The sequence below is a fragment of the Heloderma suspectum genome, chromosome 4 (assembly GCF_057233095.1).
Source record: "Heloderma suspectum isolate Gila_16-S chromosome 4, 16-S_ref, whole genome shotgun sequence".
NCBI lineage: Eukaryota > Metazoa > Chordata > Lepidosauria > Squamata > Helodermatidae > Heloderma > Heloderma suspectum.
The window spans coordinates 57,675,150-57,700,942 of record NC_139461.1 but is presented as its reverse complement, the minus strand read 5'-3'; the positions used below and the strand labels follow the sequence as shown (position 1 = coordinate 57,700,942).

General features: G+C 39.2%; 1 protein-coding gene across 13 annotated transcripts in view; it reads right to left on the bottom strand.

Moving 5' to 3' along the window:
* LOC146346873 (nuclear receptor coactivator 2) overlaps positions 1-25,793 on the bottom strand; it is a 182,712-nt gene that overhangs the window by 107,580 nt on the left and 49,339 nt on the right. Inside the window, exon 3 of one of the 13 annotated variants that reach the window (XM_084849340.1) lies at positions 6,801-6,873. The exons of the other annotated variants lie outside the window; for them this stretch is intronic. The gene's annotated coding sequence lies outside the window, so the exon portion shown is untranslated. The remainder of the gene's footprint in view (positions 1-6,800; positions 6,874-25,793) is intronic. 13 annotated transcript variants of the gene reach the window in all.

The following is a 25,793-nucleotide window of genomic DNA, read 5'->3' as shown; positions in this document are numbered from 1 at the left end:
AATATCTTCTAATTTGTACTATATTAATATTTCAATCATTATTTCTGTACCTCTTCCTTCAGCTTTACGAGAGGACCTTCCCCATATATACCCACCCCTATCAAATCTTAATGTAAGTAAAAGCATTCCTTGCCTATATGGTAATTAATAACTGAAGAGATGCTAAGCATCAGAGCTACCATCACCATCTCAATATTATATATCCAGGATAACCTACAAAGTAACTATTTGCACTACTATGTCCCTGCCCTTAACTTAAAAGAAGAGAAGAGATTGCAGAAGTTTGTTTTAGTTGCATTTCAAAGTATACATCATTCATGGGTATAATATTGTGGGAAAGATTATTAGTATTATTTACAGAAAGAACTGTAAAGCACTGTATAGCACTGATACTAACTTGACAACGCCCAACTTCAAACACCTGCAGGGAAGGAAAAGGGGTTACAGCACTATCTTATGCATGTCTACTCAGAGCTAAGTCTCACTGAGATCAGTGTGGCTTACTTCCAGGTAAGTATGTATAGGATTGAAGCCTAAGAATACTATTTTCGCAGTTACAGATTATTGGATTAACTAACAGAAGAAGCCTATTGATATTTGTCTAGCTGAGATTTCTAAGTGTTTCTCCCTTCAAGGTTAAGAGAAAGGTAAGAATTGCCAACATGGTTAAATGCATCAGAACTTACAACATCAGATAAATACACAGGATGAGGTTTAACTAAATGCCCTTGTCTACCGAGGACCATAAAGAATGGAGGTCTAAGGATTAGAAAATGAAGCTTTGGGGTATAATTGTATTTACTACTTCAGTATTTGACCTATTTTAAACCCTGGGCCAGCAAACACAAACATAAAAAGTATGCACCTTCCTCTTCCCTTGGATCTGTACAGAGGAATTAGCAATTTAAAAAACAACAAGATACTGCATTTTAATTACAGCAATGCAAAAATGCATATCATTGTGCCCCTCTTCTTATTGAAAAAAGGGCTTATCATATATATGAGGCTTAAATTATTTTGCTGGGCTTCACAAAAATGTTTAGTGTTCGACATTTTCCACTACATGCTATGTATGCATATATTTAGCTTCCAATACAACTGTTAACAAGGCAGCTGCAAGGTTATCAGTAGTCACTTCCAGAAGAGGAAAGAAAAATAACTGAATATGCTTCGAAAGCCTCACTCTATTTGCTAAGGAATGCTGTTGCTCAATTGTCATGCTCTGCATCTTCCACATTATACAGAAAACATGAACATACCAAATATGAAGTCATTGCACTTCTGTAAACACACCTTGTAATCTTCCAGAGACTCTGCAGTTCAATGTAAAATCTCATCAGTTTTTCCTTTATCTTCAGCGTGTAATATAAAATCCACACCCTGCATACTGCCTCTTTTATTAAAGCAAGCAGCAATACGCAGAAAATGTATTAGAATATCTGCCCTGCGTTAACTTAAACCAACATTGTATCGAGGTAAACGAAAACACATGCTGAGTGAGGATGTGCGCACATAGCAGCTTATCTCCTCTCTCATCTGCTTCTAATGACAGCTGATAAACTAGCCACAACTAATCCTTTTCTAGCTGCTGATCAAATAGACAATCCAGCATGGTGGAGCACTCGAAAATTCCTCCTGCTTCTGTTCTCCTGCTGCTCTAAAAAGCAGTTTCCTTTTCATTGAGATAATAGCCTTTTCTGCAGTCACATGACTCAGAACCTACATTAGCACAATGTTATGATAATAGATCACCCTCCCCCTTTCTACAGCTATTAAGGAGGGCATCTCTCCTAAAAACCCACTTAAACATTTTGCAGAGTAAAGTGCCAACACTGTATATCTTCTTGAAGAAGAAAAAGCAATGAAAGCATTCTGATGCTATGCTTTCTCAATAATGCATACACCCTAGCTATAAACAATTAATATAGAATGAAAACCATATTATGCATGATATTTAGTAGGCATAAATAATTATCGGTTTATGTACTCGAGATTGTCAACCTTAAGTTTGACTGTATTCGTTTTTTCTCTGTAATGCAATGCTTTCCTTTGTACACTTGCTCCTATTCACGCACAGTAAAAACAATACATTTTTTTTGTTTCATCCCTAGCCATGAATACTTTTTTCAGTCCCACTCTTCTGTTGTTATTAATGTTTCACATATTTTGTTACATTTGCCATTCAAAGGGTTTAAATTCAGGAATGTGTAGTCTCTCAGAAAAAAGACATTTAGGACATTCAGTCACTTTCTTTTTTCCTCCAGTTACTAAACTGAAACAGAAGAGCTGAAGCCAAGTCAAGACAGGACTTCCCTGAAATACAGAATTCTGCTGATGTTTGGGGTCTTGTAACGTCAGAGAGCCATGTGGATGAAAATTTGTAAGCAAATGATAGCTTATTTGGAAACAAATGACAGTTGTTGTTATTACAGTGCTATAAAGACACGGTTGAATGAAGAATACTTGGTTTAAGATAAAATTGGGCCAGATTACAGAGTAATGTAGATAGGATCTGAATTCAATATTGTGCATATCTTTTAAAAACATTATGTTGTATTTATGTGCACTGGGGCAGAGTGAGAAACTTGCTTTAAAGCTACACTTCCAAAAAAAATGTATGCCAACTTTGCACTGTTCTTGAAGAGAAAAATTACAATTTATATAAATTTTGCTAAATGGAACTATAAAGTGGTAGTGGTAGTAGCAGTGATGATGATTTACTCTCAGATTCCCCTGATTATGTTTTATCAAGCATGGGTTATAGCTGCAATTGTGTTGTAGGTTCTATCTTACAGTGGTGGTGGTGTTTTGTGGAACTTTTGCTGTTTTAATTATTCCATTTGTTTTTTATTATTAATTTTATTATATGCATTTTATTGTATGCATATAATATTGGTTGTACACCACCTTGGGAGGGCTCCTGACCTGAAAGGTGGCCTACAAATTACTAGGCACCAGCAGTGAATTTGTAAATGTTTTAACTTTTCCAAGCTCTGATTTAGAATGTCTCCTTGAGAACAGTGTTAACACAGGAATGCATTATATACATAGAAAATAAAAACATAAAACTCTGCTTAAATAACCCACATCTTCAAGAAATTAAACTGTAATATTATTTACTCTATATTTCATTTAAACATTACAATACATATTATAGTAAAAAGGAGGGAATTGCAAACGGTGATATCCTGCAATCCTCAACACCAATGAACTGTTACATTTCTTCTATTCATGTGATTACTTGCTTTCCTGTCCCTCCCCTTTCTTTATTTCTTATGCAGAGAAAAGGATAACAAGCACACTGATTAAATTTGCAGATGATACAAACATGGGAGGAATAGTGAGCACTGCTGAGGCACATCTAATATTCAAGAAAGGAATGGCAGTGAGAAATAAAATGAGCTTCCACAAGGACAAATGCAAAGTAACCCACTTGGGAAGTAAAGATTAAAGGAGCATGTACAAAATGAGAGCATGCCAGCTAGACAGTGGTACTGAGCTGCAGACAGATGTCGAGTTAACTGTGGATGTAGATCTAAGAAGGACACTGCAATATAGCAGTAAAAGCTACGCTGGCAGTATTGTAATGGAAAATAAAGGGAACAGAAATAACGTAAATAAAAAAAACAGGCCAGGTAAGAGGTACTAGCATGGCTAAATGCAAACAGAACTGAAAACAAATAGCCTTCAACAATGCACAGCTGACAGAGCAACAGCAAATAGGACTGGAGAATAAATGAGGAGATGCGAGAAAAATTACTACCCCATATCTATATTTGGTGAAATTGCCATACCCAAATAGTTTTCCAGTCATCCCTCATTCAGCCTTTCAACGAACAGTTACCAGCAGTGAGCATAAGTCCCAAAGCAAAAGGTATGGTTAAGTAAAACAGGTCCATTCAGTCATAATGCCAAACCATAGTCTGGCATTCAATGAACTTGACACATGACCAAAATCTGAGGATCCTCAGGCTTGTGCATTCACTCTACCATCTCCTGTGTGACTTGTGATTGCTGTTCGCTGGTTTGTCTGAAAAGGCAAACTACAGTTTGTGGGAAATAAGGGTAAGAAGGCTGGAACTCAGTGTGTGAAGAGAATAAAGGGGAGAAGAGGAGACACCCTGGAAGCCTGAAGATCCTCAGGGCTTCTTCATGTAATACAAGGGTGGGTGGTTAGTTTTGGCCTACAACTCCAATCAGCCCTAGACAACATAGCCAGTGGTGAGGCTATGGGAGTTATTGGCCCTCCAGATGTTTTGGCCTATATGTTGTCCATCTCTGATGTAATTAATACCAAACCATAGTGTGGCATTATATCTGAAGGAGCCCAAGGTTAATAATACAGGAAGGCATTTATAGGAATCTAGCAGTTGAGGACAACCTAACATACAAGTCTATGCCCAAGAGCATCAGAGCTCAGGCTATTCGAAACAGCTTCTAATCTAAGCTTAAAGTAGAAGTCAATAAACTAAAACAGTTAGCAAAGGAATCCAAAACAAACAATAGCCCACTATCCAATCTTTAGAACAGGGGTAGGCAACTTGTGATCTTCCAGATGTGGTTAGGCTGCAACTCCCATCATCCGTTACCACTTGCTGTTTTGGTTGGAGTTGATGGACATTGCAGTCCAACATCTGTTTTTAATAATTTAGTATGCAGTTTTAATCTTTTATCTTTTTTACTTATAGAACTTCTTGTGTTCACTGCTCCAGAATCTGTTTAGATGGGGAGCAGTATACAAATGTTTATTTATTTATTATTAAATTTCTTTATTAAATTTCTTAATCGCTCATTTGGCCGCTCACCCGGTCACTCTGGGCGATGTACATCAATACAAACAGTTTTAAAACAATAAAATTTTACATTAAAACATAATATTTCTAAAAATAACGTAACCCACACCAAAAGCCTGCCTGAACAACCACATTTTTGATGTGTGGCAGAAGCTCATTAAAAAGGGGGCATGGCGGAGTTCCCTAGGGAGGGAGTGCCACAGAGTGGGGGCCACCACAGAGAAGGCCCTCTCCCTCGTCCTCACCATCCTAGCTGTCCTGGCTGATGGAACAGAGAGAAGGCCATCCAAAGCTGATCTTGTTAAGCGGCCTGTCTGGTGCTGCTGGAGGCGCTCTTTGAGATAGGCTGGGCTGGAACCATATAGGGTTTTAAAGGTCAAAACCAACACCTTGAATTTGGCCTGGAAAACAACTGGTAACCAGTGCAACTCCTTCAGCACCAGAGTGATGTGATCACGCCAGTGGCTGCCTTTAATGTTGTAAATAAAAAAAATAAATGAATGAATAAACATCTGGAGGACTACAAGTTGCCGGCTTCTGCTTTAGAAGATCAGGCTGTATTACATCTACACTGAGCCACAACTGTCTGAAAAATGCCCTTTTGTTGCGTAAAGAACCTTCCTCCTGCATCTTGCTTGCCTGGCCACGGGCAGGATTGGGGGGAGGGGGGAGGAGACAAGTGGAATGCTATTGGCATTCCAACGTGGCACCACCGGAGAGGGGCTTACCAGCTGTTTTAGGCCGAGGGGCCCCTCCCTTCTGCCTCTTTGAAATACTTATTTGAAATGCAGGGCCCTGCATCAGGAACACTATGCTTGATGTGTTCACCTCTCTGCAGTTTGGCTCTGAAGGAATTCAAGATAAGTTTCAGTTTGGTTCATTATGTAGGCCAACATCAAGCAGACATTTATTACGTATTAAAACCATATATGCAACAGAGCAAGGGTAGGAAACTTCTGGAAGTCTGAGAGCAAATTTCTCCCCACTTGGAACCCACTGGGAGCCACACACCTGACTCTGCGCCACCAAATTTCAGCAGTGCAGTTTGCCACCAGATTTGTGTAGTGGTTTGCCACTGAATTTTGGCAACAACATAGGAGCTGAAAAGGACCAATTTAGCTTTAAAATAAGGCTGGCACAGAGCATATGCTTTGTTTTAATGCTAAACTGGCCCTGCAGACCCACCAAAATTCAGCAGCAAATGGCTGCACTTCTTTGTTACTTCCACAACAAATCTGGCAATGGGGGGCAGCACAAAAGGCAGGGGGGGTGCATACAGCCTGCATGTTACCCACCTTTGCAGTAGAAATACTTCACTACACAGTGCCCATGCTATTCAGATTATGCCCTATCTGTAGGCAAATAATAACTGAAAAAATAATCATATGGCCCACTTCTGTTTCAAAACTGAAAGGCTGTTTCATATTGACATGAAATCTTGATGATGGCTTTAAAATAGCTTTTAAGTTCCTCCTCATTTTTTAACTAACAATTTAAAGCAATCAGAATGCACTTGACCCTGTAAGACATTCACTATCTGAAAAAATCTAACAGGCATTGGATAAGTCAAGTCTTCTCACAAATTCCCCCATCTAGGAATTTGATTTTATTTGTTCCCAGACAAAATACTTTGCAGTGGTAGCCACTGAAAAGTAAGTGCCAGAACTTATTCTGAGATTCTAAATACTTACATCCATAATTTTTAGATCCATCTACTGCTGAAAAAGTGATGGCAGGGTGCTAGAAACATGTCTGTAGACAGTTTTGAAATCTAAAGAAAAGGTTCGATAGGTTATTCTGCATTTTGTAGTGTATAACATTTTCATAATTTTATGCCTTACATGGGCAGATCATGGGAGGGGTTTTTTTGCCACTGAATCTGCACTAGAAGGCCAACACTGACTTCAGCCTTAAGAGTAGATAACATCTCAGCTTACATTAGCGGCATGAATTTCAGAATGCACTGGCATGGAAGTGCTGGAGTAACACAAGTGCAACCCAACTCACATGTAAACGGAAGTGCAAGAAGAGGCCATCACAAGTTCCAACAGAGTCAATGCCCACATGAGTCAACTGTTACCTAAAAAATAATGGTAGTATCATAAGGCTTTTAAACAAGACCAAGAATGAGATGACCCCAAGGAATTGCAGCAGTGTGAGTATGAAGTATTCAACAAATAGACTGCATGAGGACAACAAAAATAATACTTGGGTGCTTATCAACTATTGGAACACCAACAAGCTTCTGGGGTATATCAAAACCTTTGAAAGGCACTGCAACATGGTGTTGGAGAACATAAAGGAAATGTAGATAGTCATGGGAAAGGCAGGCAGAAATCTAAACGTATCAACAAAGATTGCTAGATTTCCAAGATGTTCCTGTGTTGGGATTCAGTCACTGTGGTGCTGACAAATCCTATTGCTGGCAAATAATGGGCTTGTTAGAGGCTGTGGATGCAGCAGGGTCTGGCCACAAGATACTTTCTTCAGGGTTACCGCCAAGAGACTGATCTAGTTTGCAATAGTTTTAACCATTAGCATCTCCCTATTGGATGCTGGTTCTTTAAATGCTTATTGTGTAGTAAGTATTCAGTTCCCTGTTGATGTGACATTGCTGAATGCGCCTAGCTCCTCATAAAGCTGGCTGTAGGATTTTCCATTCCCAAATACACCTGGATATGTTCTTGAAGGTAGTCTGTTGACATTTTTTGTAATAAAACTGGAATATATTAAAACTGGAATATATTAAGACTGCAATCCTATATTCACTCATTTGGGAATAATCCCATTGATTTTGGAGGAACTGAAATCACAAGTAAATACATATAAGATTGGTTTGTAAGCCTTACTGCAACACCAGAATACAAGCTGGTTTAAGGACAGAAATGCTTCCTTTATGGAAAATCTCTATAGCTCCTATTAAAACTAATTAAAACTTTTTGTATTTACTTGGTAAAAAGCTCAAGAAAAACTTGCATTCAGTTGCCTGATAGCCTAAAGCTAGTTCAAAGCATCTGTTAATATTAGAAAATTCCTTCAACATTCTTCACTGTAACTAAGTAGTTAACAAAAATTTGCACAGACACGTCCATAGTGGACTTTGTTCTTTGTTTTCCCTAAGTTCAGAAGTTCTGTTTGCTATGTTTTGAGTGGGTGGAACTGTTTCTGGTGTTGCAACTCTAGTGATGACAAGGCTACGTCTGCAGAAGAGAGGAAGTCTCAGTTGTTAGAAAAAATCATATTCAAGCTCAGATCTGTCTTCAATTTGAAGTCTTTTTGCAAGAATACTTTGAGCTTGGTTCAGGATGTATGGACAACTGTATCATTTGCTGAATACAACTTCAGAAATGTAGACAGTATTGGCAGCTTGGGGAGCTGGATTCTTCTCACTGCTAAAAACATACACAGTAAATAGAACAACGTGCTATTCTGTGACAAAGAGTTTTTGCAAAGACAATTTACAAATCACCTGATGTCTTAGGCTGGAATCCTATACACACATACTTGGGAGTAAGTCCCACTGAACTCTATGGAACTTACTTCTGAGTAGACATGCATAGGATTGCACTGATAGTCTCTGAAGTTGTTCTATGAGCATTTTACAGAGAGGCCAGATATGTCTAGCCATACTGCTCTCACAAAGATTAGAGCAGAGATGAAAATGTAACTTGAGATTATAAACAGCTACTTCACTGGTACTTAGCGATAAACATGGCTTTTGTAAATTTTTGTGAAGTGATTTGCACATCTGTGAAACATAACCAACAGTATTATAAAAGCTTTTTTGTATTGTAGGCTTCTAGTCTGGATAGCCCCAAGCAGTAGCATCTTCACTGAGAAATGTCTTTGTGACATGAAGCCTGTGCAAACCTCAAAACATCTATTTGTTAATTAGTGACACTTCTCCTTTATCATATGTGTCTGGGTAGCTGATTCAGAATGCAGAATAGGTTACAGTAAAAAGTTAATTCAGCGGTTGTCAGTGCTCTGGAAGAAGCTTTAATTTCTTTCTGTTTGTGTCTCATGGACAAAGGTTTAAAAATCACCAGTATAGAATGTTGCTACTTTTCAGTCCTATGGATTATTTACCAGGCAGAGATATTCAGAACAAAACAGAAATAGGTTTGCATTATACAGTCTATTACCAGTATCTGGGTCAGACGGGTGCCTGTCTGTGCTTTCTTTCATGCTCAGTAGGCTCAAATTAGGCAGAAAACCTAGAGTTTGTGTAAATGCGTTTGTGAAACAAAGTTGTGTTTTATTAAGTGGAAACCACATTAAGGATTACTTGCCACAAAATATTTCCAGTGACAATTTATAAAGCTGGTGCACAGAAGGTTTATCTATTTAAAGAGGATGAAATGTTTGCTCCATGTGGGGCAAGGTAGGACACTAACTGGGCTTTACCCATTTGCTTGGACATATTTGAACTTCTAGAGTAATCCCAAAATCAAAACTGAGGCAAACATACATACTGTCTAAACTGGATGATAGCTGGAATTTTGGGCAGAATCCAATGCTGCCCATCCGCTAGCAGAGATGGCTGCCAATTCTGGCCTGCAAGCAGCCCCTACCACATGAGTAACGACAATTTAGTGCATTCAAAGCCAAACTCCAAAACTTCACTTGTTTCTGGAAGGGGGCAGGTTGGTGGAGCCCCCTCCCAGAAATGAACATCTCCACTTGTCTCAGCTTGCCTTCAGAAGCGCTAAATTGCCATTTGGCAAGAACTAAACCTGCTTTTGGACTGGAATTGATGGGGCTTGCCATGCACACAAGGGCAGCAATGAATTCTGCCCATTGCCTCTACTCTAGCTGACAAATTCAGAATTTTTTTCCTGAAGTTCCAAAAACAGAAGTGAAAATTAAAGCTCATGTGCAATCAGTATATTTACACCTGAAACAGGCTCAGCTCCTACCTAAAAATTTGGCTCAGATACATTAAGGACACAATCCTATGCATGTTTACACCCAACAAAGTCCTACAACTCCCAGCATTCCCCAGCTAGCCATGTTGTCTGGGGGATGCTGGAAGTTGGAGGATTAATTTTTTGTCTAAACATAAACATGTGTAAGATTGCTCCCTAAGTGCCTCAAAGATACTTGTAGTATTTAAAAGGGGAGGAGACCAACACAGCCTTCTCCAACCTGATGCCCTTCAGATGTTTGGGACTTGAAGTCCCATCAACCTCATCCAGCATGGCCAATGGTCAGGAATGCTGGGAGTTTGTCCAAAGCATCTGGGAGGTACCAGGTTGGGGAAGGCTGCCCTAACATCTCTAAATAAACACATCCAATGTTTATGGAATTTTGATGGAAGCAGGAAACAGAGGAACCAATTCTTTTACTGAAACAGAAAATTGTGGTGGCATCTACAGCAGAATATATGCAGCACAGCAAGCTAGGGAAGGAGGGAATATACATTTTTTTAAACAAAGAAATTGTGAGGAAAAATTCATATAAACACACTGCACATCTAAAAGATGTAAAGAACAGGGACTGGAACAACAAAGTGAATGCTGGGAGACGTGACTGGATTGTAGCAGCCTTATACTGCATGGTTTGGACCTGCCCCATAATTAGTTAATTCTCTACAATTAAATAATGATTAGAATCAAAACAGTCCTTCGGGCAGATCCAAAGTTATCACATAATGCCACTTGGGCACATACCAGTACTATGGAAACTGGGAACCTATCAAAGCTGTATGGATCCATGGAAGACCCTTTGCAGCAATAAGGAAAGCCTAAACAAACAAATAAATATCAAACTTGATTCTACATAAATGGAAAAGCAAAGTATTCCAAATATAGATGTCTGGGCTGTTAAGTCAATGGTATTGGCAACAGATGAAAGAACTGTATACAAGAGGAGGCAAATTGACGGAATTCCAACAAATCTTGTCATGCTTCTTACAGTGTTATGCAGAGTGCAAAGGATAGACTTATGAAACATTCTTTCAAGAAGGAAGAAACCTCAGGGATCTTATGATTGAATGACTGGATACAATGGGGAGTGGCTTCTGATTTTACAGGAATATTGTGCTTAAAAGCAATAAAATAGAAATTAAAATACGACAAGATGTAGGAATTATGACATAATATAAAACCCCAGAGATATTGACCACTAATTCCTAGAATATGCCTGTTAAAACCATTATATACATAATCATGAGGTTCATGTTTGCACCAGCATGCAAACATGGCACTAAGTGACTTTTAAACATTAGTTGAGATTTACAAACAAGTAAAACAGAAAATAGCTGGGTACTATAGTAAAGCCCTGGCCTAAATTTCAAATTAAAGAGGAAATAAATATGCCCCTATTCCGTGGTTGAAGAAAACAAGTCTTCTGATTAGCAAATTTGTATTTAAGGGAATCACACTGTAGACCTTCAGGGATTAAAATATTAATATATTAATTTAGACTGTGCAAGGTAGTTTCATGCATGGATGATAGCCAGATCCATAAAAACCTTCAAATAAAGACACCAAGTCAAAGCACTACTCTTATCATTTTTCCCTTACACAGTGAGGGAGGTGGGAGAGAGCCCTGAGGGGCTCTTGCTTGTGGCTCCAGGCACCTAGTATGGGCGGGGTGCAACCCTCTCTGGGGACAGCATCAGGTGGCGAGTTGGGATGGGGTGGTACACCTCTCAAATTGCAATTCAGATATCCTAAGGTGAGTTCAGGGAAGACAGAAACCTTCCCGTGGAGCAGAAGGGCAAAAGCGCTCTTGGTCTTGACTTTTAAGTATCAATGCAGTTGGAATCTTAAGAAGGAGATGTCAGAAAAGTTACTGCTTGGCTAAGTGGATTGTGGCAACCAAGCATTCATGGTGCTGCTGCTTTCTTCTGGTTCTTCCAATTATTATAAAGCACAGTTCACCAAGCACTGGATTGTTCACTGACTAATTTTCTTATTATGTGTTTTCATTTGTTGAGTTTCAATATTTTTGCTATAACACTGCAATTTTATCTGTAATGTATGGTTAGCCTCCTTGAGCACTATTTTTAGTAGAAGGATGGGATATACATTTAATCAATAAATATGAATATGTTACATACCAGTGATTGGTTTTTATGTTGTTTTGCCATTTGTTTATGCCCCTTTAAATTTTATTACCATTGTTTTATTGCATATGTATTATTATTGTTGTTCTATTATTTACTTTCTATTTTTATTGTAAAGTTACCTTGGGAAAGTTTCTTTGATGGATGGGGTGTAAGTAACTAAAAAAAATGTACTTGTTGGTACTAAACAATATATGATTGCTTAGCCACCAGGTACTAAACAATATATGATTAATTAATTATTGTTAACCTGGAACTCTTCTTGGGTTTGATTGTAGCAGGTGTATATATACAGAGGTGCTACAAAAACTCTGTGTAGAAACAGCTTGTCAGAATAACCAAACATGAACACATGCAATAAAAATGCTTCCATGTTCCTGAAAATGTATCTCTACAAACTTTTAGAATCAAAGTGTGGCTCATTTTCATTCAAAACCTACACAGTATTGTTAGAAACTGGGGGTGGGGCAGGGGGTACATCTTACTATGTAAATACAGCTGTACAAAGTTGCCTTAAAATGGGTATAGTGACAGATTCCTTCAGTAATAGCACTCCACCAGGACCCTCCAGTAGTAAATATGGGGGGTAAAAATTCCATTCCATCTGTGCCAAGGTGGAGGAAACATAAACGTAACAATAAAAATAGAGTTTTGGGGATGATAAGAAAAAAGTGTCTTTTAAATCTTCAGCGCTACAATAAAAAAACGATATGAATAATGATACTAGTATTTTGCATCAGGAATGCAAAGCACAGATGGACTGGACCCATTTCTAGAAAAACTAGTACAGGAGCCACCTAGAAACTGCATATGTAAATATCTTCTGCGCTTCCAGTCTCCCATTATCCTCCACAATCTGGTGTCATGATCGCCACTCCATAGAGCTTCATTGCAACAAGACTTACTGAAATTAGTAGGGCTTACACCAAGAAACTATTGAAGTTAATATTGTTTGCAAAAATCTGAATATGAGAGCCACCTGGTACTAAACCATTTGTTCTCTTTTTGAATGCTATCATATAAACACATTCTTGAGCTTTCCAAGTGTAAATTCATTCTAAACAGCAACTAGTATTCCTTTGAGTAATTCAGGTCTCCCAGTCAGAAAAAATAACTATTTATCTCATCAAAATTCCCCTTACGGACTACATAAAGAAGCTGTCACACTACTGAAATGTATACCTAACTACTAAAATATTCAAGTGTAATGGACAGAGCAAGTAACACTTCTCAGAAGAGCTCAGACTTTGATAATCATACGGCTGGAGTGTGTAAACATGTGATATCAGCATCAAGGGCAAATGCGAACTCAAACATATGCACCAAGGGATCTCCAGTATATTCTTCAAGTCCTACTATCACTAGATATGGGGAACATTTGGCCAATACTGTGTCTAAAGCACCTCCCTATTACTTTCTCCACATGTAGTTACGGTACTTGCAAATTATTGTAACCTTATTATCTTTAAGTGGTCACATCTCCAAGTATGACCACTGTTTGCTGCTGCTTCAGTCAATCAGCTTTCACTAATCTGCATACTAACTCTTACTGTGCTTTGAGACTGACTGACAGGAGACCAAAACAATGACAGGTACGTTGGAAGCTGCCTTATACTGAGTCAAACCCTTGGTCCATATGACACAGAATTGTCAACACTGACTGGCAGCAGCTCTCCAAAGTTTCAGGCAGGAGTATTTCCAGCCCTCCCTGGAAATGGCAGGAATTGAACTGGGGATCCCTTGCATACAAAGCTTGTGTTCTACCATTGTGCGACAGTGGTTCAAGCCATAATGGGAAGAAATGTATTTCTATTTGTTCCATCTATTCACCCTAAATTTGATTACCTCTAATTACTAAAACCTAAACTTTTCAACGTCTGCATTTATTTTAAAGCCATCAATGTCACAGTTTCTATTCTGCCCAATAGCCAAAGCTCTCTGGGCAGTTCACAGTAATTAAGAGCCCAAGATACAACTTAATAAAAACATAAAATGTATTTTTACATGTGTGTGTGTATGCGCACACATGCACACGCACGCACACACACACACACAGTACTAGGCCTCACTCCAAAATGGCTAAGGTACTTTTATGACAGAAGACAGATGTTAGTAATCCAAGTGGGCAGTCTTACCCTCTTGGATTATTAGAAGAATAAAAAAAAATCTGATGGCTTTTCCTCTCTGCTTCAAAATTCAGGATATGACACTTGCCCCTCATAGCAGCCAACACTAGTATCAGACACAGAGCAAGCCAAGGGGTAGGTGTAGAATGCTAGGTTGCAGAAGTTCAGTGGTGAAATCCTGTGCATGTTTACTGAAAAGCAACTTCCACTCTGTCCAACAGAGCTTTCTCAGTAACTGTAATTAGGACTGCAGCCATACACCATTACCAGGGTGTAAGTCCAACTGAACTTACGAGTCCCCTGGACTGCAATGAGGTCAAATCAGTCCATACTAAAGGAAATCAACCCTGAGTGCTCATTGGAAGGACAGATACTGAAGCTGAAGCTCAAATATTTTGGCCATCTAATGCGAAGAGAAAACTCTCTGGAAAAGACCCTGATGCTGGGAAAGACTGAAGGCAAAAGGAGAAGGGGACGGCAGAGGATGAGATTGCTAGATAGCATCACTGATGCAATGAATATGGACTTGAGCACGTTCCGGGAGAGAGCGCAGGACAGGAAGGCCTGGCGTGCTATGGTCCATGGGGTCACGAAGAGTCGGACACGACTGAACGACTGAACAACAACAAAGTCCAACTGAAGTCAGTAAGGATTAGTTCTGAGAAACCATGCATAGAACTGTACTGTAAGTCAGCCTAGGATTTGTGTATGGTGATGGGGATTTATCATTACAGCCGTGAATGTATTTTTATTTGCAGAAAACATAATACCCCTTGTCATGATGCTAAACATTGATATGCTTTAACTACTCTCCCAGGAAAATCTCCCAAGATCTATACGGAGCTCATAAGGTAATAGGGTGTTGCATTCTGTACCAACAGATATTCCAGACTCCTCACATAGGAGCATTATTTATTTACTCTGTTTATTAGTTACCCAACAACAAAATTGCATGACCACAGATGATTGACACTAAATCCCTTCTCTCCAGATAAGGCCACCATTGTCTTATCAGGGTGATGATCAAATGCAAGCCTGGTTACTACGTTTATCTACATCCAAAGGAGTCCACAGTTCAAAAAGCATATGCCGGCTATGTGTTTGGTAGACTAGTACTGAGCTCTTATCAGCATCCATCAGCTGACTATCTACTTCTGGAGTTGGAATTCTCAACAAGTATCACTTCAGTTTTGTCTGGATTCAGCGTCAGTTTGTTCACTCAGCTCCTAACAAGAGCTGCCAGCAACTAAGAGCCAAAAGAAGTTTATTGAAAACTACAATTCTCATAAGAGCATGAGAAGAGCCATGCTGGATCAGACCAAATGTCCATCTAGTCCAGCATTCTGTTCACACAGTGGCCAACCAGCTGTCAACTGGGAACTCACGAGCAGGACACACATGCAACAGCACCCTCCTGCCCATGTTCCCCAGCAACTGATGTACATAGGCATACTGTCTCTAATACGAGAGGTAGCATATAGCAATCAGGACTAGTAGCCATTCATAGCATAGTCTTCTTCTCCAGGAATTTGTCTAACCCCCCTTTTAAAGCCATCCAAATTGGTGGCCATCACTACATCTTGTGGCAGTAAATTCCATAGTTTAACTATGGGCTGTGTGAAGAAGTCCTTCCTTTTATCTGTCCTGAATCTCCTACCAATCAGCTTCATGGGATAAGCCTGGGTTCTAGTATTATGAGAGGGAGAAAAATGTCTCCCTATCCACTTTCTTCATACCATGCATAATTTTATACACCTTTTTCATGTCTCCCATTACCTTCCTTTTTTTCCAAGCTAAACAATCCAAGCTGTTGTTAACTTTCTCTCACAGGGGAGTTGCTCCAACCCCTTGATCATTTTAGTTGCTCTTTTCTGCACTTTTTCCAGCTTCACAATAACCTTTTGTAGGTGTGGTGACCAGAACTGTACACAGTATTCCAAGTGTGGTTGCACCATACATTTGTATAGGGGCAGTACGATATTGGTAGTTTTATTCTCCATTCCTTCTAATTATGCCTAACATGGAGTTTGCCTTTTTTACAGTGGCCACACACTGGGTTGACATTTTCATCAAGCTGTCCACCACAACCCCAAGATTTATTTCTTAGCTGGTCACAGCTAGCGCAGATCCCATCAGGTTATACTTGAAGTTGGGATTTTTTGCCCCAGCGTGCATCACTTTACACTTGCTTACACTGAACCTCATTTGCCATTTGGATGCCCATTCTCCCAGTTTGGAGAGATCATAGAATCATAGAATAGTAGGGTTGGAAGGGGCCTATAAGACCATCAAGTCCAACCCCCTGCTCAATGCAGGAATCCAAGTCAAAGCATCCCTGACAGATGGCTGTCCAGCTTCATCTTGAATGCCTCCAGTGTGGGACAGCCCACTATCTCCCTAGATAATTGGATCCTTTGTCATATTGCTCTAACAGTCAGGACATTTTTCCTGATGTTCAGCTGTTATCTGGCTCCTTTTGGAACTCCTCACAATCCTTTTTTGTTTTAACCACCCTAAATAATTTGGTACTTTCAGCAAACCTGGACACTTCACTGCTCACTCTAATTGCAGATCATTTATGAATAAGTTGAAAAGCATTGGTCCCAGTACAGATCCCTGTGGAACCCCAGTATTTACATCCCTCCATTGGGAGAATTTACCATTTATTCGTACTCTCTGCTATCTGTTCTTTAACCAGTTACTGATCCATAAGAGGACCTCTCCTCTTATTTCATGACTGCTATGTTTGTTCAGGAGTCTTTGGTGAGGGACTTTGTCTAAAGCCTTCTGGAAGTCCAAGTAGACAATGTCTACTGGATCACCCCCGTCTACATGACACTCTCAAAGAACTTTAAAAGGCTAGCGAGACAGGACTTACCTTTGTGGAAGCTGTATTGATTCTTTTTCAGCAGGGCTTGTCCTTCTATATGCTTACTAATTTTTATCTTTAATAATGCTTTCAACCAATTTACCCAGAACAGACGTTAAGCTAACTGGCCTGTAATTTCCCAGATCCCCCTGGATCCCTTTTTGAAAATTGGTCTTACATTGGCCATCTTCCAGTCCTCTGGTACAGAGGCTGATCTTAGGGACATGTTGCATATTTTGGTTAGAAGATCAGCAAGTTCATATAAGAGAACTCTAAGATGGATACTATCTGGGCATATTAATTTCAAAACTCCAAGGAGCATTTCCTAATGGTGTCATACAAGTCTTAAAAAGTAAGGGAACAGAACAGAACTCTACAGAATATAAGACAAACTGTGTAGTTCTAAGGAATAAACCTACAACATGTCTATTATCCAGTTAGGAAGAAATACAGCCAGCATGGGAAAACATGGCTGACTTTGCATATCTTATGATTCAGTCTATAAAATGTTAGGATCTACTTCAGCCTTTCCCAACCTGGTGTCCACCAGGCGTCTTGGGCTACAACCCCATTATCCTCAGTAAGCATGGCTGGGGATGGTGGGAGTTGTGCCCTCCAGATGTGTTGTACTACCAGGTTGAGGAAGGCTGCTCTACTCTATTAACAGACACTGAAAGGCTGCTCAGAGAAAACTATGTTTACTGCAGAATTACAACAGCATCATTTTAACATCTTCACATGATGTACCCCAAATATTTCAAATTAAGACATGATTACTGACTTCCACTAGCCAGCCCAATGTACATATTCAGAGCAGCTAAAGAGGCAACCGGCACACAAGGACAGATTTAATGTGGGGGTGCAGAGAGCTGAAGACAGACGCTATGATCTAGAGGAGGGGTGGGCAGACTTCAGACTTGCTGGATCTACTTTATTTTTCACTAGAACCCTGAGATCCACCAACCAGAATCTGGTGCAAAATACACACACTTCAGATGAAAGGATTCTAAGCCTAGGAATTGATTTTAAATACTGGAACTGAACAGAACTAACTGTTCTTCCACATAAAAATCCACTCCTAGTTCCCCCTACATTTTTTAAAAAATTCAGCAGTATAATTTAGGGCAGGAGAGGAGTCATTTTGTTGCTGCTATTGTTAAACAATTCAGAGTCAGAAATCCTTGCTGATCTATTGTAAATCACCCAGAAATCAACTAGTAGATGCAGATGTACCTTCTGCCCACCCCCGATCTAGAGACTGTGTATGCAAAGGAAATGCTTTGCTAAACTCCACTTCCAAATAATGTGTAAGTCCATAGTTCTAGAACTTGGAATCAAATGCTTATTCTGTCAGATAATTTCAAATTTTCTTCACAGGAAGAGACAGTTGTTACCAGCAAGGGTGAGATTTTCATTGTTCTGCCCCACCCCCCAGCCTCGGAACCTTATAAGGACTACAGCTGTAGTTTGGGAGGCAATGCTGTAAAGAAGTGATTATTATAAAAGCTCACCCTTGATATTAACATCTGCTCTGCCCCACCCATCTGCCTCTGCATGGGGTTGCTCCAGCTCTCTCTGTATTTTGGGGGATGTGGCTTTGCTTTTACGCATGAGGAAGGATGTGTTTGGGTTTTTATTCTTTTTAGTTTTAAATATGTCATAGAGATACCACTGCTTTAAATTTTTAAGTTGTATTTTATTATACTATATGCATTTTATATTTGCATTAATCTTTCTAAGTTACATTGGGGACCATTTTGGCTAAAAGGCAGCACAAAAATAAACAATAATAAAAAAAACAAAACCTTGAGGGGTTCCCCAATATAAATTTGAATTTCAAATTTCAAAGAATTTCCATAAAAATAATTTTGTAGAAGCTTGTGAACAAAATCGACGTAATCATTTTAAATATTTTTTTCAGCTGGTCATCAGTTTAAGTCCACTGCCTTCATTTTTGCATTTTCAGTCCATTTTAACTGGGCTGAAGATTGCATGGTACGTTGAAATTACGTTTTTAGTGTTCATATGATAGTTGCTGAAACAAGTGCCTGAAAGTGTTCAGCTGCAACTCTGTGGGACATGTACAGGAATGGCCAAAATGCACCGATTTGTCTCAGAACAGATGTTTACAGGAATTAAACTAAGCTCAGTACAGGCTTCAGCATGGATCGGGACTGTTTTGTTTTGAAATTATTTTGTATCTGAAGTGAGCCCCATTCTTAGCCTAAAATAGATCATTCCACAGAAATCAAGAAGAAAAAATCTTAAACCACAGCATTCATTAGCCAGAGTTAATACATTGCATTTTCCCCACTTCCCGATAGCTGAATGAAAATTCCGATTAAAACACAATCAGGGAAGGGGTAGTGTGACACTAGCTGAGTCATAAACAGAAAAGAACATACAACCTTAAGAACACGTGGGCTTCCCTTTAAAAAACCTGGCAATTTAAAATGCATGGCCAAAGAAAAATGGTCATAATGTTCTTTCTCCTATGTACGAACATCCTAACAAATACACAAAGACAAAGCATTGAACATGCACACATTAGTCAAATATTTTCCAAATGTTAACTCTGCCAAACTCCTTAGCACTGTTTTATATTTTGAGACAGTCCCAACGTCACAGTAAGAGTATCCACAAATTTTATTTATACATCTATCCCATAAACATCCACAACTGAGAAAATCCCACTGATTTCAAGAGAACTTACTTCCAAAACAATGTACTTAGAATTTTGGCCACAGATCTGGTGTACATGTTATTTTTAGCAGCTCACAGTTGTTTTCAGAGTACATCATGAGTTTCAAACCAGCTTTTGCACTCTCCACTTTCACCCTCAACAAGAGGCTCTTTAGATCCTCTTTGCTTTCTGCCATTAGGGTGGTATCGTCTGCGTATCTGAGGTTGTTGATAATTCTCCCAGCAATCTTAATTCCGACCTGTGATTCATCCAACCAGGCATTTCTCATGATGTACTCTGCATATAAGTTAAATAAGCAGGGCAACAATATACAGCCTTGTCGTACTCCTTTCCCAATTTTGAACCAATCAGTTGTTCCATGTCCGGTTCTTACTGTTGCTTCTTGACCCTCATACAGGTTTCTCAGGAGACAGGTAAGGTGGTCTGGTACCCCCATCTCTTTCAGAATTTGCCACAGTTTGTTGTGATCCACACAATCAAAGGCTTTAGCGTAGTCAATGAAGCAGAAATAGACGTTTTTCTGGAATTCTCTTGCTTTCTCCATGATCCAGCAAAAGTTAGCGATTTGATCTCTAGTTCCTCTGCCTCTTCAAAACCCAGCTTGTACTTCTGGTAGTTCTCGGTTCGCATACTGCTGAAGCCTAGCTTGTAGGATTTTCAGCATCACTAAAGCTGTTATCTCCAGGAAATTAATGGGGGGGGGGGAAGGGGGTAGTACAAGGGAAAACCCATGGGATGATCCTAAATGGCTGGCTGGGGCATGATTAGAGTTTAGGACTTTTTTTTCCCATCTAAGCATGCATAGGATTGTGCCCTTAGTTTTTTTAAAGCTTGCCAATGAGTTTTGAGTACAAGCTCTGCCAACACTCTGATTTGCGATTCCCTTTCCCAGCTTGACCTGGGAAACCCCTTTTCTTGTCCTCAGCAGATCTCCAGCCAAAGCAGAAAGAAAATACATCAGGAGGACAATGTAAGAAATAAGTGTAAATGAAATAACAAAGTCATAAGAATCCAAATTACTAAAGGTCTGCAAATTAATTTTAGAACAACCAAACAACCTCCATAAAATATCACAGGTGGTAGTAAATATTATTCTTTATATTCAGTGGTGTGATCATATTAGAAATGATCGTTAGTTGGAAACAAGCTCATGTATTCTCTTTGCAAGTAATTATTCAAAAGTTAAACAACAATCCCCATTATCTCCCACATTCGTGTAGATGTATTTCTATGGTAAATAATACATAAACTCAGCCACTTGTATACCATTCTCTACAGACCAATTTATTTATTACTTTATTTAAATACATTTATGAATCACAACCTCTGCCTAACAGGTGCTCAGGTAGCATACAATAAAAACATAATTAAAAACATCACATCATAAACAAGCACAGGAGAAAACCATAAATTAAATTTTAAAAATGTACTAACTATGCAATAAATGGCTATACAAAACATGTTGCTGTTGTTGTTGTTGTTCAGTCATTCAGTCGTGTCCGACTCTTCATGACCCCATGGACCATAGCACACCAGGCCTTCCTGTCCTCCACTCTCTCCCGGAGTGTGCTCAAGTCCATATTCATTGCATCGGTGATGCTAGCTAGCTATCCCATCCTCTGCCATCCCCTTCTCCTTTTGCCTTCAATCTTTCCCAGCATCAGGGTCTTTTCCCTGGAGTTTCTCTTCACATTAGGTGGCCAAAATATTTGAGCTTCAGCTTCAGTATCTGTCCTTCCAATGAGCACTCAGGGTTGATTTCCTTTGGGATGGACTGATTTTACGCACTTGCAGTCCAGGGGACTCTTAAGAGTCTTCTCCAGCACCACAGTTCGAAAGCATCAGTTCTTCGGTGCTCAGCCTTCCTTATAGTCCAGCTCTCACAGCCATATGTTGCTACTGGGAAAACCATAGCTTTGATTGTGCGGACCTTTGTCGGCAAGGTGATGTCTCTGCTTCTTACTATGCTGTCTAGGTTTGCCATAGCTTTCCTCCCAAGGAGCAAGCGTCTTTTAATTTCATGGCTACAGTCACCGTCTGTGGTGATCTTGGAGCCCAAGAAAATAAATCTGTCACTGCTTCCATTTCTTCCCCTTCCATATCCCAGGAAGTGATAGGGCCAGATGCCATGATTTTAGTTTTTTGAATGTTGAGTTTCAAACCAGCTTTTGCACTCTCCACTTTCACCCTCAACAAGAGGCTCTTTAGATCCTCTTCACTTTCTGCCATTAGGGTGGTATCGTCTGCGTATCTGAGGTTGTTGATAATTCTCCCGGCAATCTTAATTCCGACCTGTGATTCATCCAACCCGGCGTTTCTCATGATGTACTCTGCATATAAATTAAATAAGCAGGGCGACAATATACAGCCTTGTCGTATATAAAACATATTAATAGTCTATTCTCAGTGTCCCATTCATCTATGTGGACATTCGCCTAGGACAAGCACCAGAATATTGATACCAGAAACACTAAAGCAGGGGTTGGGAACCTCCTGGGCCCTTCCAGATGTTATTGGATTCCTATCCCCATCAGCTTCAAGCAGCATGGCTAATGGATCCTTTGCATGGCTTTGGATTGGTAAACTGGCAAACCATGGCTTGGGGTGCTGCTCCACCCTGGGAGACCACTTCTGGGATACTATCTGGAGATAGTATCTGATATCACAGAAGTTAGGGAAAGCCAGGAAATTCACACAAAGTATAGTTTACTTCACACAAATCATGGTTTGCACTAACTGTACTTTGGATTCCAGACCACGGTTTGATGTTACGTTGGAACCAACCCTAACAGAAATTTATACTGCACTGGATTGATAAACCAAGATTAGAATTGTTTTGGAACAGCAGCTCTTTAAAGTCTCTCTCTCAAACACACACATACCCTATAACACTTCAATGCTTTTTCTCCTTCAACAACAGAAAACTGCATTCTAAACCAGTGGTTCGCACCTTGGATTCCCACATGTTGTTTGCTTATAACTCATATCATCCCCAAACAGCATGGTCAATGGTCAGGGATGATGGGTAGTCTAATAACGTCTTGGGACCCAAGGTTGGGAACCACTGTTCTAAAGGAAAACATCTTGAAATATAACTTGGAGTATTGTCATTTTATATGCTTATCCAAAATGAAGTTTACAGCTTAAAAATGTTACATTTTAAAAATGTGAATTACTCTCAAGCATTAATATTAAAACAGAACATGCCACACAAAAAACACATACATACGTTCTTGCACAGGCACCTGGATTCAGACTTTTCAGAATCCTCTTACTGTTATCTTTCTGCTCAAGCACACTGAAGATATGTGGATTAAATCAGTCTTAAGATTTTTCTCAGATTTACATCCCATTGCTTTTTATAGAGTTCGCAGTATCTATTCTACTTTCATCATCACACTCTTTGAACTTAGGCCAGAAAACCCCAAAAAGTACAAACACTGTCAACATTTTCTAAGTGTTTGACAGACTCACTGCAATCTCTGTGAGGTAAAGAAATAGTGAGAGAGTTCATAATTCAGGTGAAATAGTAATTAGCAAGGTTTGTTCACATATTAATAATGAGATATATAATAGCCAGTAGCTTTGAAGGCACAGGTTAATGTACACTGTCTCCCAAAGTAGGGCAAGTACTCTGCACTATTACAATTTACCAGTATGTTAAGAAAAAAGCAGTGCAGCTGACAACCTGAGAATTTAGCAGCGTGCTTTCACCACCAATGATGACCAGTGCTTCAATTAGCCCAAATTCTTGTCCCTTCTTTGCCCTTATTGCCATCTTTAAAGAATGAAGAAATGAACACATACAGAATTGTCTAGTACATTAATTAGTACTATTTTCAGTTTATACTGTACAGGTTTTAAAAATCCACCAGGAATATACAGTCAATCTAGTAGAATGCATTCTATTTCTGTTAAGGAAAGTAAAACCAGAACACAGATTTCACTTATTATGTCTACTGGGATTGGAAGCAGGTTGGGTGTCAAAACCTGTCCTGTAATAATTCCAGTACCAATAGCCTTGCGTGGGCAGAGTATGCAGCAATAATTTGCAACCTGTGAGCAGCAGCATTAGCATCAAGCCTATTTCTTTCAGCAAGCTACAAATGTAGCTGTTCAAAACAATCAACAATTAGAAAAAAGCCCCCAAACCTGCGTCAATGCAAAGTTGAATCACAAGAATCCATTGATTTATATGTTCACAAATTAACTTTTGCATCTTCAGATGTTACGACAAAGTGTGGGTAATCATGCCAGAAGGCTGGGGTTAACATTCTGAGTCTTGTTTAAAACCACAAAGTATAGCAATGAACAAGTACAAGTTTCATTGCCCTATTCATGATGCAGACTTGTGTGGGACTTGCAACCAGCAACAGGGCAGAGCACAAATGGACTTTCTGTCACTTTGTCACTCAGGATAGAAAAACAGAACACTTTCCTAAAGAAGAACAGTTGACAATACATAAGGAAACCTAGTTTTACCTTATTTCCTTGTCCAGGACAGCAAGTAATCTGTATAGTTGAACAACGTGGGGTGGGGCCTAGCTGCACAGTCCTCACAAAGCTGAACAGCTAGCACAAGTTGCCTTGCAGCTTGATTGCAAAACTCACTTGTCAGGGAGTATCAAGCGAGAGTGTATCAATAAAAGAGCAACCTGCATTTCTGGTGGTGTTAGATTTTACATCAAAAGTTTGGTGATACAATGACCTAGATAGATATTTACTATAAATATTTTATGGAAAATGAAATCCAAAATGTTTAAGCTATTTTTGCTTATTCAGAAATAGAACTAAATCTATAAACAATTCTACAGTTATACTTCTGGAAATATCTTTAGGATTCTATTATAATTCTGATTCAAGGTGTGATTTTTACTACCACTGTAAAATAATTAACTTAATGCTCCTCTCCTTACTTTCTATACGTAGAAATAAATACTACAGGAACAGAGAGGTTTATACACTAGCTTTATTTACGCAAGAACAGAAAAACTTTCATTATTTCAGATTTTTATAAGAGAAGAAGCACTTGTCATCCTCCTGACCTAGTTCAAATTTAGATCCTACTTTTAAGATATTTACTAGATCACTTCAAGATAACAAACAGAATTACATTCATGTTTTAAATTGTGTGCCATTTATTTCTATTTTTGGATTTAAAAACATTTATTTAATCAATGTAAATGTAAGCTTGTAAAGCAGACACAGATTTGCATGACCTCTAAATATACAGAGGAAAACTATGGGGAAAGGAAGGTACACTGCAAATTGTACCACATTGGCCCCAGAAAATTGCCCATTACTTTCAGTTCCAGAAGATGGTTGTGTTGAATTTTTTAAAAATCACAATTTTAAAACTTTTTATGCAAGTAAGAGAAGGAAAACCTCACAAGTTATTTCTTTTTGTTCTTAAAACTAGAAATGGAAGTAGCAGAAATAAGTGGACTGGCCAGAAAAATGCTACCTTTTAGAGAGATGATTCCCTCAAGCCAATGAATATACTTTACAAAGGTAGGAAACAGCATGAAAACCCACCAAAGCTGCCCAGCTGGGACTAAAACACACACAACATACACACACACATACAGTAGCTTTAGAGAACAACATTTGTCTCTAATTCAACTCCATAGAGTTTGCTGAATAGATAAGACCACACTGGTATTTGCCTGGGCAGCCATTATTGTTGCCCAGGCTGTAAAAGTATTCAGGGCAAATTATTAGTCAGAAGTAGGACATAGGAAAAACTCTAAGCAAAAGTGCAATTGAGAGAATAAGACTGAATTAATCCTTCTCTAAAATCAGAGAATGCTGTACAACCAGATTCCGTGTAACTACGTTTCTCTCGCCCCACCCAGAGTAGCAAACAGTAACAATTACAGACTACAGCCACTACCCTGAAACTAGGATGCAAGGCCTTTTTGCAATTAGAGAGCGGGAATGCAGCATAAATAAATTCCTGAGTAGCATAAATATGAACTGTATTCACAATCCTTCTTACCTGAGCATGTTTGTGAAAATAAAATGGGAGGGACACTCTCAAGAGATGGGGGATTAAATTTGCCCCTTGTCTGGTGAATACATTCCCCAGAGATATATTCCCTGTCCTTTTCCCCCACTTGTGCAATAGGCAGGATTAACATTCAGAGCTAGTCTTTCAAAAAGACAAGAGAATCTTGACCGATTATTTCCCACAGATCCCTGTTAGAAGCAATACAAGAAAATGTCCCTG